General features: G+C 42.4%; 2 protein-coding genes across 2 annotated transcripts in view; one reads left to right on the top strand and one right to left on the bottom strand.

The window, feature by feature from the left end:
- LOC132781812 (cytoplasmic phosphatidylinositol transfer protein 1-like) overlaps positions 1-1,032 on the bottom strand; it is a 63,817-nt gene extending 62,785 nt beyond the window's left edge. The window contains exon 1 of the mRNA XM_060786288.2: positions 882-1,032. The gene's annotated coding sequence lies outside the window, so the exon portion shown is untranslated. The remainder of the gene's footprint in view (positions 1-881) is intronic.
- Positions 1-16,220, top strand: part of KNOP1 (lysine rich nucleolar protein 1) — a 268,616-nt gene that overhangs the window by 123,422 nt on the left and 128,974 nt on the right. The gene's annotated exons all lie outside the window — the stretch shown is intronic.

The raw sequence follows: 16,220 nt of genomic DNA, 5'->3' as shown, positions 1-16,220 counted from the left end.
CAGATGATAATAATTCAAAGAAAGATTATGCCGGGTGAGATGTTCCCCCACTTAACCCTAACCTAGGCATCCCAAGCTACTTTCACTAGCAATAATAATGGGTTGTTGTAGGTTTTTCAGGCAGTATGGCCATGTTCTAGAAGCATTCTTTCCTGACATTTCGCCTGCATCTGTGGCAGGCATCCTCAGAGGTTGTGAGGGCTTTGATTGTGCTTTCCTTCCACGCTGAATGAGGTTGCACTAGATGCCCTTTGGGGGTCCCTTAAGTAGAATCTCCTTCTCCGGAAGCTTTTGAACTGAGGCTAGATGGCCATCTGGTGGGAGGGCTTTGACTGTGTCTTCTTTGATGTGGGGGACCTCACAACCTCTGAGGATGCCTGCCATAGATGCAGGCAAAGCGTCAGGAGAGAATGCTTCTAGAACATGGCAATACAACATGAAAAACCTACAACAACCCAGTGATTCCGGCCATTAAAGCCTTCAACAATACAATAATAATAATAATAATAATTCTGGTAGCCTGAGTTGCCCTCCATAGTCTAGGAGAAGCAAGGTGGGCAGCCATGCATGTGCTTTGGCTGCCAAAGATGAGAGGCACACAACCCTGGAGGTGGAGGGGCGCCCAAAGGCCATCCAGTCCAGCCCTCTCCGGCCAGGCACCACCCATGAAGCCCTCCCGACAGATGGCCACCCAAACCCCTGCTTGGGAACCTCTTCTGCAAAGAAGCAGAGTAGGGGTCTCTCCTTTAGGAAGTTTGAACCTGGATGCATGGCTGCCTCTGGAAGCAGCAGGAAATATACATATTTTGCGGTGTTGATGCCTGGCTTTCATGCCCAGCCAAGATCCCCAACCCCAACCCGATTTCAGGTGCTGGGCTCACCTCCTTCTCCAAAATGGGCGCTGGCTTTCCGGAGGGGAAACTGAGGCTGGGCGGCAGGAGAGAGAGGAGGACAAGGCGACTGGTCCTGGATGCTGCTGCTTCGGATTCTGCTGCTGCTGCTGCTGTTCTTACAGCTGCCTCTGGAACCTGCTCAACAGCGGCCGCTACTGGAGAGAAGCGGTGATGCAGCCCTGACCGACTGACCGATGGAGACGCCCCTTTCCTGCAAAAAGAAAAAAAGGTGGGGGGAGGGGAGATGAGCAATTATTATTAGGTAAGGTAAGGTTTCCCTTGAAATTAAATCCAGTCGTGTCGGACTCTGGGGGCTGGTGGTCTTTTCCATTTCTAAGCCTAAGAGCCGGCATTGTCCACAGACACCTCCAAGGTCATGTGGCCAGCAGCTCAGCGGTTTAACCCACTGCGCCATTGGGGGCTCTAACTAAGGGATACATAGCCTAAATAAAGCTAATTTTGTAACACAATTAAATAATGTTGTCAAAGGCTTTCATGGTTGGAATCACAGCCCGAAAAACCCACACCAACACAATTAAATAATGTTTCTGCACCATGAAGCATCAGAAAGCAAAAGTGCTATTCTCTCAACCACCCATTTCAGGGTTGTTTTGTATATATGGGATCCTCAACATGTAACACTAGGGATATATTTGAGGCATGGAGCCCTCCATGTCTTGCTGGATAGTAAGTCCCATCACCCTTGCATTGTGAATGTCAAAGGATGATGGGAGTCACAGTCAACCAAGCTCTAGAGGGCAACAGGTTCCTCACCCCTATTTAGATCCCCATCAAAACAACTGACTTTTAACCAACTAGAGGCAGTGAAAAGCAAAGCACTTGGGTTTTGGCAGTCAACCAACTTGTTAAATAGCAAGGAGTGGTACCTATTGATCTACTCACATTTGCATGTTTTCAAACTGCTAGGTTGGCAGAAGCTGGGGCTGTCAGCGGAAGCTCACGCTGCTCCCCGAATTCAGACCTCCGACCTTTCAGTCAACAAGTTTAGCAGCTCAGCGGTTTAACCCACTGCGCCACCGGGGGAATCTATTATTAGGTACTGCCCCCCCCCCCCCGCCCCAAAAAAGGAGAAATGCTAAAGAATGCTCCAACTTTCATACAGTGGCACTTATTTCTCATGCCAGTAAGATAATGCTCAAGGTTCTGCAAAGTGGACTCCAGCGATACATGAAGCAAAAGTTTCAAGATGTACAAGCTGAGTTTAGAAAAGGAATTCAAGTGATTCAAGCCACGAAAGCCTTTGACAACACATTCACTGGTGAGTTTTTAATCTGAAACTTTGGTTATTAATTATAGTTCGCATAGCTCACCAGGCAGTTCCCTCTCATTTTACTGCGGTCTAAATTTCATATCAATGGGTTCTAGGGAGCAGCTTTGGCCTGACTTAGAAACTGATCGGCCCAAGTGAGAAATGGATCAATAGCCACCAGCTCAGCCAAAGGCGACGCTTCCTAAGGACATCATGGCACTTCTTTTGCCAAGCTGTTCAAAACCTTAACAGGGAATTGCTAATATTGTGCTATGCTAATAACATAAACCCATTATTTGGCATTCCCAAAACACGGGTCCCCTGAAAGTGCGGCCATGGATCCCCTCTGGGCTCTAGCTGGACCCTTACTTCACAACAGGCACCTTGGAAAACTCAGTTCAAACTCAGTGTGGATTCACCATCCCAATGACTTGGGAGTTGCTATCTACTTATAAAGTAGCCTTATAATAATAAAAATAATAAATAAATAATAATATACTTTATTTATATTCTGCCCTCTTTCCCTGGGCGGACTCAGGACAGATTACAGACACATATACAGCAAACATTCAATGTCGTCATACAATTAACAAAGACAGACAATACATAAACAGAGGTGAAGGCTTCCCATGTTTTTCCATCTCAGGCATCTGGGGGCTGTGCTCGACTCCGGCCGGGCGGGGGTGTGTGTGTGTGTGTGTGTGTGTGTGCTGTCACTCCATCTTCCATGTTGAGGAGCTTTGTTGTCTTTAGACATTCTCCCATTCGAATTGCCAGCATATCCGCATGGGCACCTTTTATTACCTCCCCATCAAAGCGGTCCCTATTTATCTGTTCACACTATTGTTTTCAAACTGCTACGTGAGCAGAAGCTGGGCTGATGGTTGGGAGCTCAACCCGACCAGGCTTGACCAGCAAGATTTTCTGCAGCTGGAGGCTTAACCCACTGTGCTAAAGCCCAGCTAATACTGAAGGAGTCTCTAGGTGTATCTACACTATAGTATCAATACAGTTCAACACTACTTTAACTGTCAAGGCTCAATACTCTGGAATCCTTAGAGTTGTAGTTTGGTGGGATGCCAGCATTTATTGGGCAGAGGAAGCTAAAATCCTCCTCTGGGAATTGCAGTTTTACAGGATCTCGAGCTTCCACGGCCAAAGGATGCTGGGGCCTCATCAAACTACAACTCCCAAACCACTGTCCACTTGCATGCATTCCTACTTCAATTGCAAATCCACATGGAAAGGGAGAAGAAGCTCACTTGCATGGATTCAATTGCAAACCCACAGGGAAAGCCCAGCTCACAATCTATCTGCTCCTTTCGGAAGGGGGAAGAAAACACGTGGAAACCCATAGGGACTGCATTGATGAAGAAGGGGAATTGCAAAACGAAGGCCATCTGGGTGCATACAATACTTTCCATGATTTCACCCTCAGCACAGTTTCAGGGCCAGAAAAGAAATGTTACACCAATGTACATATTTTTATTTCTGTAAGGTGTGCGCCCCCTTGTGGTGAGCAGAATTTTTGCAAACCACTCAACTGAGAAAAGAATGACAGCTTCTTTTATTGAGTTGATTGATCATTTATACAATGTAATCCATTTGGGTTTGTGAGTGAGAAGTATTCTCTGTTTTTCAAGATTTTGGGAGAATTCAAGGCATGTCTGGATTCTCCATAGAGAGAGACAGCGTCTCTGTACAACCCCAGTTTTCTCAGCCTTAGGAGGTAGGCTAGCATTATTATCCCAATAATAAAGATAGTTTGTGGACACATTCAAGCTCACTAAAAAGACCAGAAAGTCCAGTGTTTTGTTCCTGTTCTTTCGCAATTTTATTCTGGAGACCCAAACACGTTTTGTTTATCCCAGAATATTTTGGGTCATCTCTTTCTTCAGTCAGAGACTCTTTACAACCAACTTCTCAGCCTGGTTTATTTTAACCCTGTACAGGTCGAGTCCCCCACTTCCAAAATGCCTTGGATTTTGGAATATTTGTACATCAAATACCTTAGAGATGGGACTCAACGTTGATATATGTTTAATAATAAATAATAATAAAAACTTTATTTATACCTTGCCACCATCTCCCCGAAGGGACTCGGGGCGGCTAGCATGAGGCCAAGCTCAAATAATTACAATAAGACAAAATAAAATACACATAAACAGACAATAGCATCACATAAAATGGTTAACAATAACGAAGTAATGCAGTAAAAATAATGACAATAACATAATGACACAAGGCATAAAATGAAAAAAGAGTTAAACAAGGAGAGCTGGGCCAAATACAAAGGGTAAAATTGTAAAAAAACAAAAAACCCTGGGTGAGATAGATACATAGGATGCTGTGTCTAGTGGAAGACACGGGTGGGATAAACAATGAGGTTAATGTTCACTGAGGGATGAGATAAGTGCATCAAAAGGACAAATTGGTACTGGTGCGGGACTAATATTCATGTGAAGAAATATAATATGCAGATTTGGTAAAGTCGGGAGCCCCTTCTCCCAGCACCAACTGCCGCTCTGGGGACAGAGTGAAGAAGGGGAGCCAGAAAGACCGTTCCACCATGTCTCCTCGGTCATCAGTTGGGAGCTCCTCCCCCCAGCAACAATATAGTAATATAAACATCCATAGGGACACCAAGGTGCTTGTTTATAAAGCTATTGTCCTCCCAACCCTGCTATATGCCTGGGAAACGTGGACTGTCTACAGATGTCACATGCAACTCCTGGAGCAAGTCCATCAATGTTGCCTCCAAAAAATCCTACCAATCTCTTGGAAAGACAGGCAGACAAATGTCAGCATGCTGGAAGAAGCAAAGACCACCAGCATTGAAGTGATGGTCATCCGCCATCAATTCCGCTGGACCGGCCACATTGTCCAAATGCCCAACCATTGTCTTCCAAAGCAGTTGCTCTACTCCAATCTCAAGAATGTTGGAGGACAGGAAAAGAGATTTAAAGATGGGCTAAAAGCCAACCTTAAAAACCGTGCCATAGACACAGAGAATTGGGAGCCCTGGCCCTTGAGCACTCTAGTTGGAGGTCAGCTGTGACCAGCAGTGCTGTAGAATTTGAATTGGCACGAATGGAGGGTGAAAGAGATAAATTTGCCAAGAGGAAGGCGTGTCAAGCCAACCCAGAATGGGACCGCCTTCCACCTGGAAACCGATGCCCTAGCTGTGAGAGAACAAGCAGGTCAAGAATAAGGATCCACAGTCACCTACGGACCCACCACCAGGACACCGAATCTGGAAGACAATATTCCTTGATCAATGAGGGATTGCCTAAGTAAGTAAGCAATATTAAAATACTAATATTGTGCTGTGCTAATAATATTTTATTTATTTATTTATTTATTTCAAAGTTTTATATACCGAGCTTCTCACCTCATAAGAGGGACTCAGCCCGGTTTCCAACCATAAAAACACATACAATCGGTAAAATATCAAAATACACATTACAATAAAACATTAAAAAAGCACATATATTTAAAACTACAGTGGTCAGTCGTCATACTAAAATCAAATATACACCGTCTTCCATCCAGATAATTGTCTCATATAATATATTGTATATAAATATAATGATTATGATAATATTGTAAGGTAATAAATATAATAATGATATGATATAATAATTGTATATTATATATTACATGTAATATTACTAATAACATTGCAGTATAGTGGTATATGCAATATATTAATATATAATACTAATATTGTGTTATGCTAATAATTGTAATATATTGTATGTACATATAATATTGATAATAATATTGTAATACAATATAATACTACTAATAATACAATATAACAATATAATAATTATATATTTTATATTGCATTATAGTGGTATAGTACAATATAGCAATATATAATACTAATATTGTTCTATGCTAATAATATAATATATTATGTACATATAACTTATAAGCTGCTCTGAATCCCCTTCTGGGTGAGAAGGGTGGGATATAGATGTCGCAAATAAATAAATAAATAATGTGGATTTAGTATGTGTGGATATGAATGAACTGAATGAAAGGAATGAATGAATGAGAGCTAATAATTCTGGAGACACCATTCTGAAGATTAAGGCCTGCAATGACTACCTGACTGCTGAATTGTAATTAAAACCTAATGAGAACAGAAATGGTTGACCTGCTCTAGTAAACTGTGGTAAGAACTGTGACAGTGATAAGAGAAATGTTTACATCTGTTTACACCTGTCAACATTTGCTGACTTGATTAGCTTTTTGGGGGGGAAACAACTTGCTTACATTATCAGAGACATTTCTTAACGTAAGAAATGTTTACAAGATTCCTTACGTTAAGAAGGAAGTCAACACAAGGCTCCTTACGTTTACCAGCACCAATTACGGAGAGTCTGCATTTGCTAGAAACTGAGATGAAGTCAGGATGTTTCAGGCTAGAAAAATATCTATCATTCATTTACAACTTTGAAACAATATCAGCAAGAAATATTGCTATATAAGAGATCTTATTAAAATCCAAAATTGTGACAGACCAGAGGAGTCTGGCCCACCCGCCATGTTCTATTGAAAGAGATGGTGAACCTTCTGAGTAATAGATCTGCAATGAAATGCTGCCTCTTTCTCAGGTTGAAAGAAGTGCGTTTCAGAAAAGTTTGGCATTTTGGCATTTTAGAAGTTTGGGAATTGTGCGTTGACAGGCTGTAGGGAAAGCAGGACTGGCCTAAGTAGGTACGGGAGAAAGGATATGGTAATATTTGAATCAACGAGGATGAATGATTGTGTATGAGTAATGTGAATGCTGAGTAAAAAGGTAATTCCCCTTTGTTTGTTAGCCAATGTAACTGTAGGTTGTTTGTGGACTCAGTGTAGTTACATAGAATATATATGATTGTATGTCTAAATATTGTTCTGATACTGTTTCTCTTACTGGAAAATTGCAGTAAAAAGAACCTGGAAAAGTTATTCATAACACATGCAGCCCAAATGCAATTTTGTATACGAATTTTTGTGCCCAAGATGACGTTTTCAATACATCGAGCCATTGGAAAGCAACAGCCTCACTCTCTCAGCCACCCATGTTTTGGATTTTGGAGTAATTGGTAATGGAAACCAGTATAAACTTGGAACAGAACAGGATTTCCATTCAGTCTTGACTGGAGAGGACAATGATTGACCTTTGGTCCCAAAGGCTGAGAGATGCCATCAAGAAAGCCCTGACGTTGAGGTTCAAATTGTGGTGATTTTAGAGTGCATTTACACTGTTGAATTAATACAGTTTGATACCATTTAAATAGCTATGCATGGGTGTTATGGAATCTTGCAAGTTGTAGTTTGACATGGTCGAACTACAACTCCCAGGATTCCATTGCATTGGGTCACGGTAGTTAAAGTGATGCCAAACTGCATTAACTCTACAGTGTAGATGCACCTTTAATTTGTATTTTAAAGTACAAAGATATTTCAAAACCCATTTTTGTGGATTGGCCTCAGCGTCTTCAATGGTTCCTTCAAAGCTCCAGCCAAAACAGATAGTTAATTCGCTTCTATTCTGATGTGAAAGATTCAACTGCTCCAAAGCTGAGGTAAGATTTTAATCAAGGTTGTTATGATACTGGATGGAAATAGCAGCATAAACTTTTTATGCTGCCAGAGGAGGGTTTTGTGTGTTGTGACACAATCAAGGAACAGCCAACCGACAAGGGAGAGCCCTTCGTTAAATACAGATGGCTCACAACAAAGTGCCAAAATGCAAAGAGAGAGGTGGGCCATTTTGCAAAGGAGACTTGCTTTATAACACACTCGCTTGGGTCCCTGACATTGCTCGGGTTATGTGAAAAAGTCAGTTTTGACTGTACAAAATACATAAGGTTGTGGGTGAACTACAACTCACATCATGCCAGGTTAACCCTGAAAAACTCCATCAGTACTTAAAGTGTGTTATGTTGGGCAAGTTTGCTCTAGATGCATCATCGGTGGGGTTCAGTGTACTCTCTGGCTGTAGGGTAAACTACAACTCCCACTATGGTGAGTCAGTCCCTTAAATCCCTCCAGTAGGTTGAATTGGTCATGGGGGTTCTGTGTGCCAAGTTTGATCCAGGTCCATCATCGGTGGAGGTCACTGTTTCTCTGGTTGTGGGCACCAAATTTGGTCCAGATCCATCACCTTTTGGGTTCAGAGTGCTCTCTGGTAAAGCCCTCCAGCATTTTTTTGCTGGCTATGGGGGCTCTGTGTGCCAAGTTAAGTCCAATTACATCTTTGGTGAAGTTCACACTGCTCACTGATTGCAGATGAACTATACACCCCAGTATCTACAACTCCAAAATGTCCAGGCCAATTTCCCTCAAAACCTACCAGTATTCATATTTGGGCAGATTGGGCATGCATGCCAATCTTGGCCCAGATCCATCATTGTTTCGGGTTCATAGTGCGCTCTAGATGTGGGTGAACTGCAACTCCCATTAATCCCTCCAAAGACCTCCAGTATTTATTTTTTTTGTTCACATGGGTTCTGTGTGCCAAGTTAGTTCCAGGTCCATCTTTGTTGTAGGTCAGAGTGCTCTTAGATTTCAGGTGAACTATACATCCCAGTACCTACAAGTCCTATATAAATCATGGTGAATTCTCCCCAAACCTCTCTAGTATGTTCTGTTGCTGATCAATTCCTCGGTTTGCTGTGTGCCATAGAAAAGAATAGGAAAGGGTTAAGGGAGAGGCAGTGGGCAGGGTCATGCAAATTCCACACCAATGGAGAGAGTCAGAAACACTGGAATGTCTGTGGTGGAGGAAATGCATAAAATCTAGGATGAAATTGTCCCTGTACGAAAGCCTTCACTTGGGTGATGGGCAGTATGTTGTTTGTGGAGGACATTGGCTGGGCTCTTGTACATGTTCAAGGCACTCACTATAACCTGCAATGTCATTGGGAGTAAGGGCCTTTGGTGTCTCCTGAGTGTTGGGAATTATAGGTGTTTGTGGAGGCAGGAGCTTGTCTGTGTAAGTCAACAACTCAGCCTCACACACATACACATTTTCACTTTTATTACGTGGATAGATAGATAGATAGATAGATAGATAGATAGATAGATAGATAGATAAGAGAGGAGGGTCTGAGACCTGCAGGAAGACATTCATTAAGAGAGGAAAAGTGGCATCGTGGGAGGTGCATGCATGATGCAAAATCCCTCTCCTCCAACTTCTCCCAGTTAAGAACAAACACTTCTGTTGGTATGTCGCACTACAATGAAGCAAAAAGGGTTGGCAACAGGAGGGCAAGAGTCATGTACGAGAAAGGACATGCACAACTAATATTTGTTTTGCAGGCAAACCATAAGATGTATGTTTTTAGGAAGGGCAAGACTCAGTCCCTCCTCTCCTCTCCCTCTTGTTGAATTAAACTGAGGACCAATTGACCGACTTATCCTACAAACCTCGCTAAGCATGCTGGAAGTTTCCAAGGCTGTATGCGTGAGTAAAACTACGTCTTTGGTGAATTACAGGTGATTAAGCCTGCACCCATCTTTGAGTATACCTTTGTCCAATCAATTACAGCCTCCTATTACACTTTCCAGAGCAGCAGAAAAAAGATTAGGTGAGATAGGATCACCTTGGCATACACCTTTTTCTATAGGTAAAACAACTTCTCATTCAGAAAGCATTAGCATTGTTGTACATCCTTTATAGCATGCTTGGATGATGTTGATATACTCTGCCTGTACTCCTTGCTCCCTGAGACTGTTCCATATGCACTCTGGTTCCACGCCGTCAAATGCCTTTTCATAGTCAACAAAAGTGAGGACAAGTGACATCTGGTATTCACGGGCAGCATTCTAATATTCTAATAAGACTCTATTAATGGGATAACAATTGCTCCCAGTAATGCACACCTATTAAAAAATAATTACAAAAAATGGCTTGAAATAAAGGGTAAACTAAGAAGATGGGAAGCTCTTAATCTATCACTATTAGGAAGAATAGTGGTGGTGAAAATTAATATTTTACCAGAAGTTCTATATCTATTCCAAATGTTACCAATAATAAGAACAAAGGTAACACTTACAAAGTGGCAGAAAAAAAAACCAGAATTAAGTTTAAAAACATAATTGATGACAAAAGAAGGGGGAGGTCTAGGAATGCCGGATCTCCAGTTATATTACGATGCCTCAGCACTGACTTAGATAATAGACTGTATATTATTTTTTTAAAAGAAGATACTAGCCCTAGAGGGACAAGATCTAATGAAAGGCTGGCATAACTACTTATGGAAAAGAAAATCTAAAACTGAGAAGAACTTTAACAACTATTTTATCGGATCAGCACTTATTAAGACTTGGAACAAATATAAGAATAGGCTCTACACTGAACAATTACAGACCGATCTCCAACCTCCCTTTTTTGGGTAAGGTGTTGGAGCGGGTGGTCGCCTCCCAGCTCCAGGGCTTTTTAGATGACATCAACTACCTAGATCAGTCACAGTCTGGTTTCAGGCCTGGTCACGGCACCGAGACAGCCTTGGTCGCCTTGGTGGATGACCTCCATAGAGAGCTGGACAGGGGGAGTGTGACTCTGTTGGTTCTCTTGGACATCTCAGCGGCTTTCGATACCATCGATCATGGTATCCTTCTGGGTCACCTATCTGGGATGGGTCTTGGGGGCACGGTTTTGTCGTGGCTCCGATCCTTCCTGGAGGGTCGCTCCCAGATGGTGAAGCTGGGAGACGCCTGTTCGGACCCCTGGCCTTTGACCTGTGGGGTCCCGCAAGGCTCTATTCTGTCTCCCATGCTTTTTAACATCTACATGAAATCGCTGGGAGAGGTCATCCGGAGTTTTGGAGTTGGGTGCCACCTCTATGCAGATGACACACAACTCTATTACTCATTTCCACCTAATTCCAAGGAGGCCTCTCGGGTGCTGAACGAGTGCCTGGCCGCTGTGTCTATCTGGATGAGGAGGAACAAGCTGAAGATCAATCCTGACAAGACAGAGGTCCTTCTGGTCGATCGCAAACCTGACCGGGGTATAGGGTGGCAACCTGTGTTGGACGGGGTTACACTCCCCCTGAAACCACAGGTCCGCAGTTTGGGAGTCCTCCTGGACTCATAGCTTACGCTTGAGGCTCAGGCGTCGGCGGTGTCTGGGGGGGCTTTTGCACAATTAAGACTCGTGCACCAACTGCGACCGTACCTCACAAAGGCTGATCTGGCCGGAGTGGTCCATGCCCTGGTCACCTCTAGGATGGATTACTGTAATGCGCTCTACGTGGGGCTGCCCTTGAAAACGGCTCGGAAATTCCAACTGGTTCAACGAGCAGCAGCCAGGATGTTGACTGGCGCTCCCTACAGAGAGAGGTCAACCCTCCTGTTCAGGGAGCTCCACTGGCTGCCGTTTATCTACCGAGCCCAATTTAAGGTGAAGGTGCTGACCTACAAAGCCCTGAACGGTTTGGGACCTGCCTACCTGCGGGATCGCATCTCCGTCTACGAACCCACACGCTCTCTTCGGTCATCTGGAGAGGCCCTGCTCGTGATCCCACCTGTGTCGCAGGTGCACTTGGTGGGGACACGAGACAGGGCCTTTTCCGTGGTGGCCCCCCCGACTCTGGAACACCCTCCCCAAAGATCTTAGACAGGCCCCTACATTGGCAGTCTTCAGAAAGAACTTGAAGACCTGGCTGTTCTGATGTGCCTTTAATTAATATATATATTGACCCTTCCTTCTTCATATTTATGCTATCTTCCTCTCACCTTATTTATTTTACTCAACGGACAGGGAAAATAAGAAACCAACGCTATATGAACTAAAAAGACTTTAAGACAAAAATAGATTTTCAGCAAAGCTGAACCTAGAAGTAAACTCACAGTGAAATCTACTTCTTGCTTCATTTTTTGGGTTTATTTTTCTTCTCTTTTTTTCTTTTCTTTCTTTCCTTTTTTCTCTCAAAATCTACTTTTTATTTTATGCTTAACTCTCAATATATATATATATATATATATATATATATATATATATTTTAAAAAACAGTCTATTAATGGTGGAGAATGAGTGTCGGAATCCAGCTTGTTCAACTATAGGAAGAACAGACCAGAAATCCAGCTCTTGGTCATAACTAGTGACCAAGCTGAGTAGGTGGCCAGTTTCAAGTTCCTGGGTGTCACTGGGAAGGAGGATCTGGCCTCAACACCGGGCTTGATTTGAGGTCTAGTGGCTGCTTCTTGATCTGCCTGTGGAAGGGGTGTGGGAGTAAGGAATGCATGCTGGGTTGAAGTTAATGGGATCGATGGCTCTGTTCCTGCCTGTCCGGAAAAGGACAACAGTGTGTCTCACGGCAATAAACATTGATGAGGTAATGGTTTTTGATGCCTGCGTACAGAAAGAAGCAGTTTCAATGTCTATAAAACAGAGGCTAGATGGAGGCAAGGGTGTGATGCTCTGGACTTTTTTGTGGAAGCTCAGTGTGATGTTTATTGCAATTGAAATAAACTCACTAAAATATCTCCTCTCTGTGGTAATTAATTGGGACCTGGAATTTCCAGATTTAGATTGGCCATCTGGGGAAAAGGGAAACAGGATCTGGGTAATTTCAGTTTCCCATAACATAGGAGCACCACTGCGCATGTAGCGTTGGCATGACCTGTCGGCCATCAAGGTGAGTGCTGTGCTGCCTAGAGGTGCCCATACAGTTGTCAAAGTGAAATCCAGAGAGGGTGTCTCTACCTTCCTTCCACCCATAATTATTTATTTACTTATTTATTTGTGGTATTTGTATATTGCCCTTCTCAACCCCAAAGGGGACTCAGGGTGATTCACAGTGATGTTGTTTATAAAAACTTTGAAAATGTTGAAACTTGGCGGGCTAAAAGTGGCAAATGTGTTCTACCACTGTAGCAAGTTTCATCCTGATAGCTGCAACAATGAGGGAGAAAAGAGCCCCTGAAGTTTCCCCAATTATAGTAATTATGCACAATTACTATAACGAAGAAGTAATGAAATTTTGTTACTCTCGTTATAGTAATGCAATTTTTACTAGCAATACTTTAGAAACAATTTAGAATGAAATGCCAGCACCCCCTAATTTTGTAATGACTTTTGAAACATTTTTTATCAATCACACATGCCTAGTACATACATATTGATGTGCATATATAAATATACAAGTAGCCTCTTAAACATTGTACACATTTATGTAGCATTGTTCAAAACATCAACAACAACAATCAAAGACTAAATGTAATGCGAGGTGAATTTGGGGGCCATTTTTTGTATTCTTGTCCAGAAACGGTTTGCCAGCTCACCCATACTCTGCCCTCTGCACCACACTGGATGTACATTTAAGAATGTGTTAATTATTAATTCTTCCCAGTCCCCCCACCCTGCTTTTAATGCCGCCATCACAGAGCCTTGTAGAGCAATCACTGAAGTGTGTTGGCCTATGTTAATGGAGAACACGGAATGCATTAAGTCGTGAATCCATTACATTGATTAAGCCATGAAAGATTGCAGGCCTAATTAAAGTGATTAACGCCTCCAGTCCCAATTAAAAACCGTGTTTTTAAAAAACTCATTTCTTGGCAACTTTAATCAATTCCCTATAAAAAGAACAGTTTATGGTTTGGGGACAAGCTAGAAGCTATACTGCCCAAGGAATGCTGGGCATTGTCCGTAAGGTAACTTTCCCAGGATCTTGCTATGTGTTGCACTCTAGCAGTGAAACAACTTTTCACCCAGCACTACACCAGAGTCCAGTAATACTATCTAGAGAGGTTTGTTAAGGGAGGCAGGTATAAAGGGGGGGGGGGGAGGCATATCTAAAAGGGTCAGTAGAATAGAAAATACAAAATAGCAGTAATCCAAAAGAGGAAATACAAAATAGCAGTAATCCAGACAATAAATCCATAAACCAAAAAACACGAGCTTCTTTCAAGGTAAATCCTTATAGGAACAAAGACATGAACTAGAGCAGGAAACTTGAATCATGAACTTGAGAGCAGAGCAGGAAAACCATCCTTGAACAGCATTGTCTCCTCTGAGAGGCTTGAAGCCAAACTACTTAATTTAAGCTCATTCAGGAGCCCATGACATCATGCCAAACACACCTGGACTTCAAGGTCTTCCCACAATTTCTGTGAGAAAGTCTAATTTGTCTATATTTTACTCCTCCATTCTCAGGCCTAATCTAGTTTCATAGGAAAACTCTCCATCAGCCCAAGCACTTTCTCATTCCTTTGTCGTGTGGAAATTCAAAACATCCTCTGCCTTGGCCTCATCTTTCTGATTTCAGGCCTGAAATTTTCTCTCATCACACACAGACTCCTGGCCTCACTAGCTATAAAAGAGTTAAGCCCCTGTAATTAGGGTGTGGTGATTAATGTAATGGGTATTGTATATAGGTTGTAGTCATACTGAGCAAGTTTGATGAGGGTTGATGGGAATTGCTGAAGGACGAATGATGGTTCGGAGAGTGTATTGGAGAATTTGATTATTTTTCATAATTTTTATAGTCTTGCCCCAAAGTGGCAGTCATGTTAATATCATTTTATTTTGCATATATAATATTTCAAATAATATTTGAATCATTTTTATATTGTTGCCTCAAAGTGGTGGGCATGTTAATATCTTTTTATATATATAATATTTTAAATTCTGGACACAACAATTCAAAAGAGACATTGACTCTAAGCTGGAAGGTGTCCAGAGGAGGGCAACTAAAATAATCCAAGGTCTGGACACCATGAACAATCCCTCTGAGGAAAGTCTTAAAAAGTTGGAATTGTTTAGCTTGCAGAATAAAAGGTTGGGAGGAAACATGAGAGCCATGTATAAATATGTGAAAGAGTGTCATCATAAGGAAGAGGGAGCAGGTTCAAATGTCAAAAAAGGAAATTCCACCTGAATATAAGGAAGAACTTCCTGACTGTAAGGCGGGCTCACAACCTCACAACTTCTGAGCATGCCTGCCATAGATGCAGATGAAATGTCAGGAGAGAATGCTTCTAGAATATGGCCATATAGCCCGAAAAACCTACAACAACCTTTAAGGAGAGTTGTCCAGCAGTGGAACTCATAGCGACGAGTACTTGGAGTGCAGTAAAAGCACCTTCCTTGCAAGCTTTTAAACAGAGGCTGGGTGGCCATCTGTTGGGGGTGCTTTGATTGTGCTTTTCCTGAAGGGCAGGGGGTTGGACTGGATGGCCTATGTAGTCTCTACCAACTCTAGGATTCTATGAAACCCTGCACTGGGCTATTTCAAATCTAAGAGGCCCAGTAGTATTGACACAATTGCCTTTGCTTTTATCTTCTTTGTTTTAGTAGCACAGATCATAAGTGTTACTATCATTTTAAGCCTTAAATCAGGGCTGCACAAAATGCAGTCCACCTGGGGCTTCCAAGGCTCTTACAGGAACTCCCAGAAGTATACAATTCCCCAAAATACAGAACCCTAAAATACAGAAGCTTTTGCTTTTATATACAATGTTGTTGTTTTATTCTGTTGTTGCACAAACCGTGTTTGTTTTTGGGCTCGTCGCTATGTAAGCTGCCCTGAGTCCCTTTGGGGAGATAGAGGCGGGGTATAAAAATAAAGTTAAGGTAAATGTAAAGGTTTTCCCCTGACATTAAGTCCAGTCGTGTCTGACTCTGGGGGTTGGTGCTCATCTCCATTTCTAAGCTAAAGAGCCAGCGTTGTCCATAAACACCTCCAAGGTCATGTGGCCAGCATGAATGCATGGAGCGCCGTTACCTTCCCACTGGAGCAGTACCTACTGATTTGCATGTTTTCGGACTGCTAGGTTGGCAGGAAAAAAATAAGTTGCTATTATTATTTTATTAACCCTCCAGAGCTATTTTCAGCATTCAGTCCCCATTATGTTTCAGGTCAGGAAAATACTTTTGTTCAGACTATTGCTTGAAAGGAGTCTTTAAAAATCCTAATGACCCTAATAGAGTGGTTTTGCAGGGAATTCAATTGAGTTTTCCATGGCCTCCTTGAGGGCCGATCCATTTCCCCTTGCTCACCACTGTGTGTCTCTGCTGTGAAACATTGTTTTCTTAGATTGTGCATAAA

This window comes from Anolis sagrei, chromosome X (genome assembly GCF_037176765.1).
Source record: "Anolis sagrei isolate rAnoSag1 chromosome X, rAnoSag1.mat, whole genome shotgun sequence".
NCBI lineage: Eukaryota > Metazoa > Chordata > Lepidosauria > Squamata > Dactyloidae > Anolis > Anolis sagrei.
Note: the sequence above shows the minus strand (reverse complement) of the source record. Positions and strands in the feature narration are given on the sequence as shown.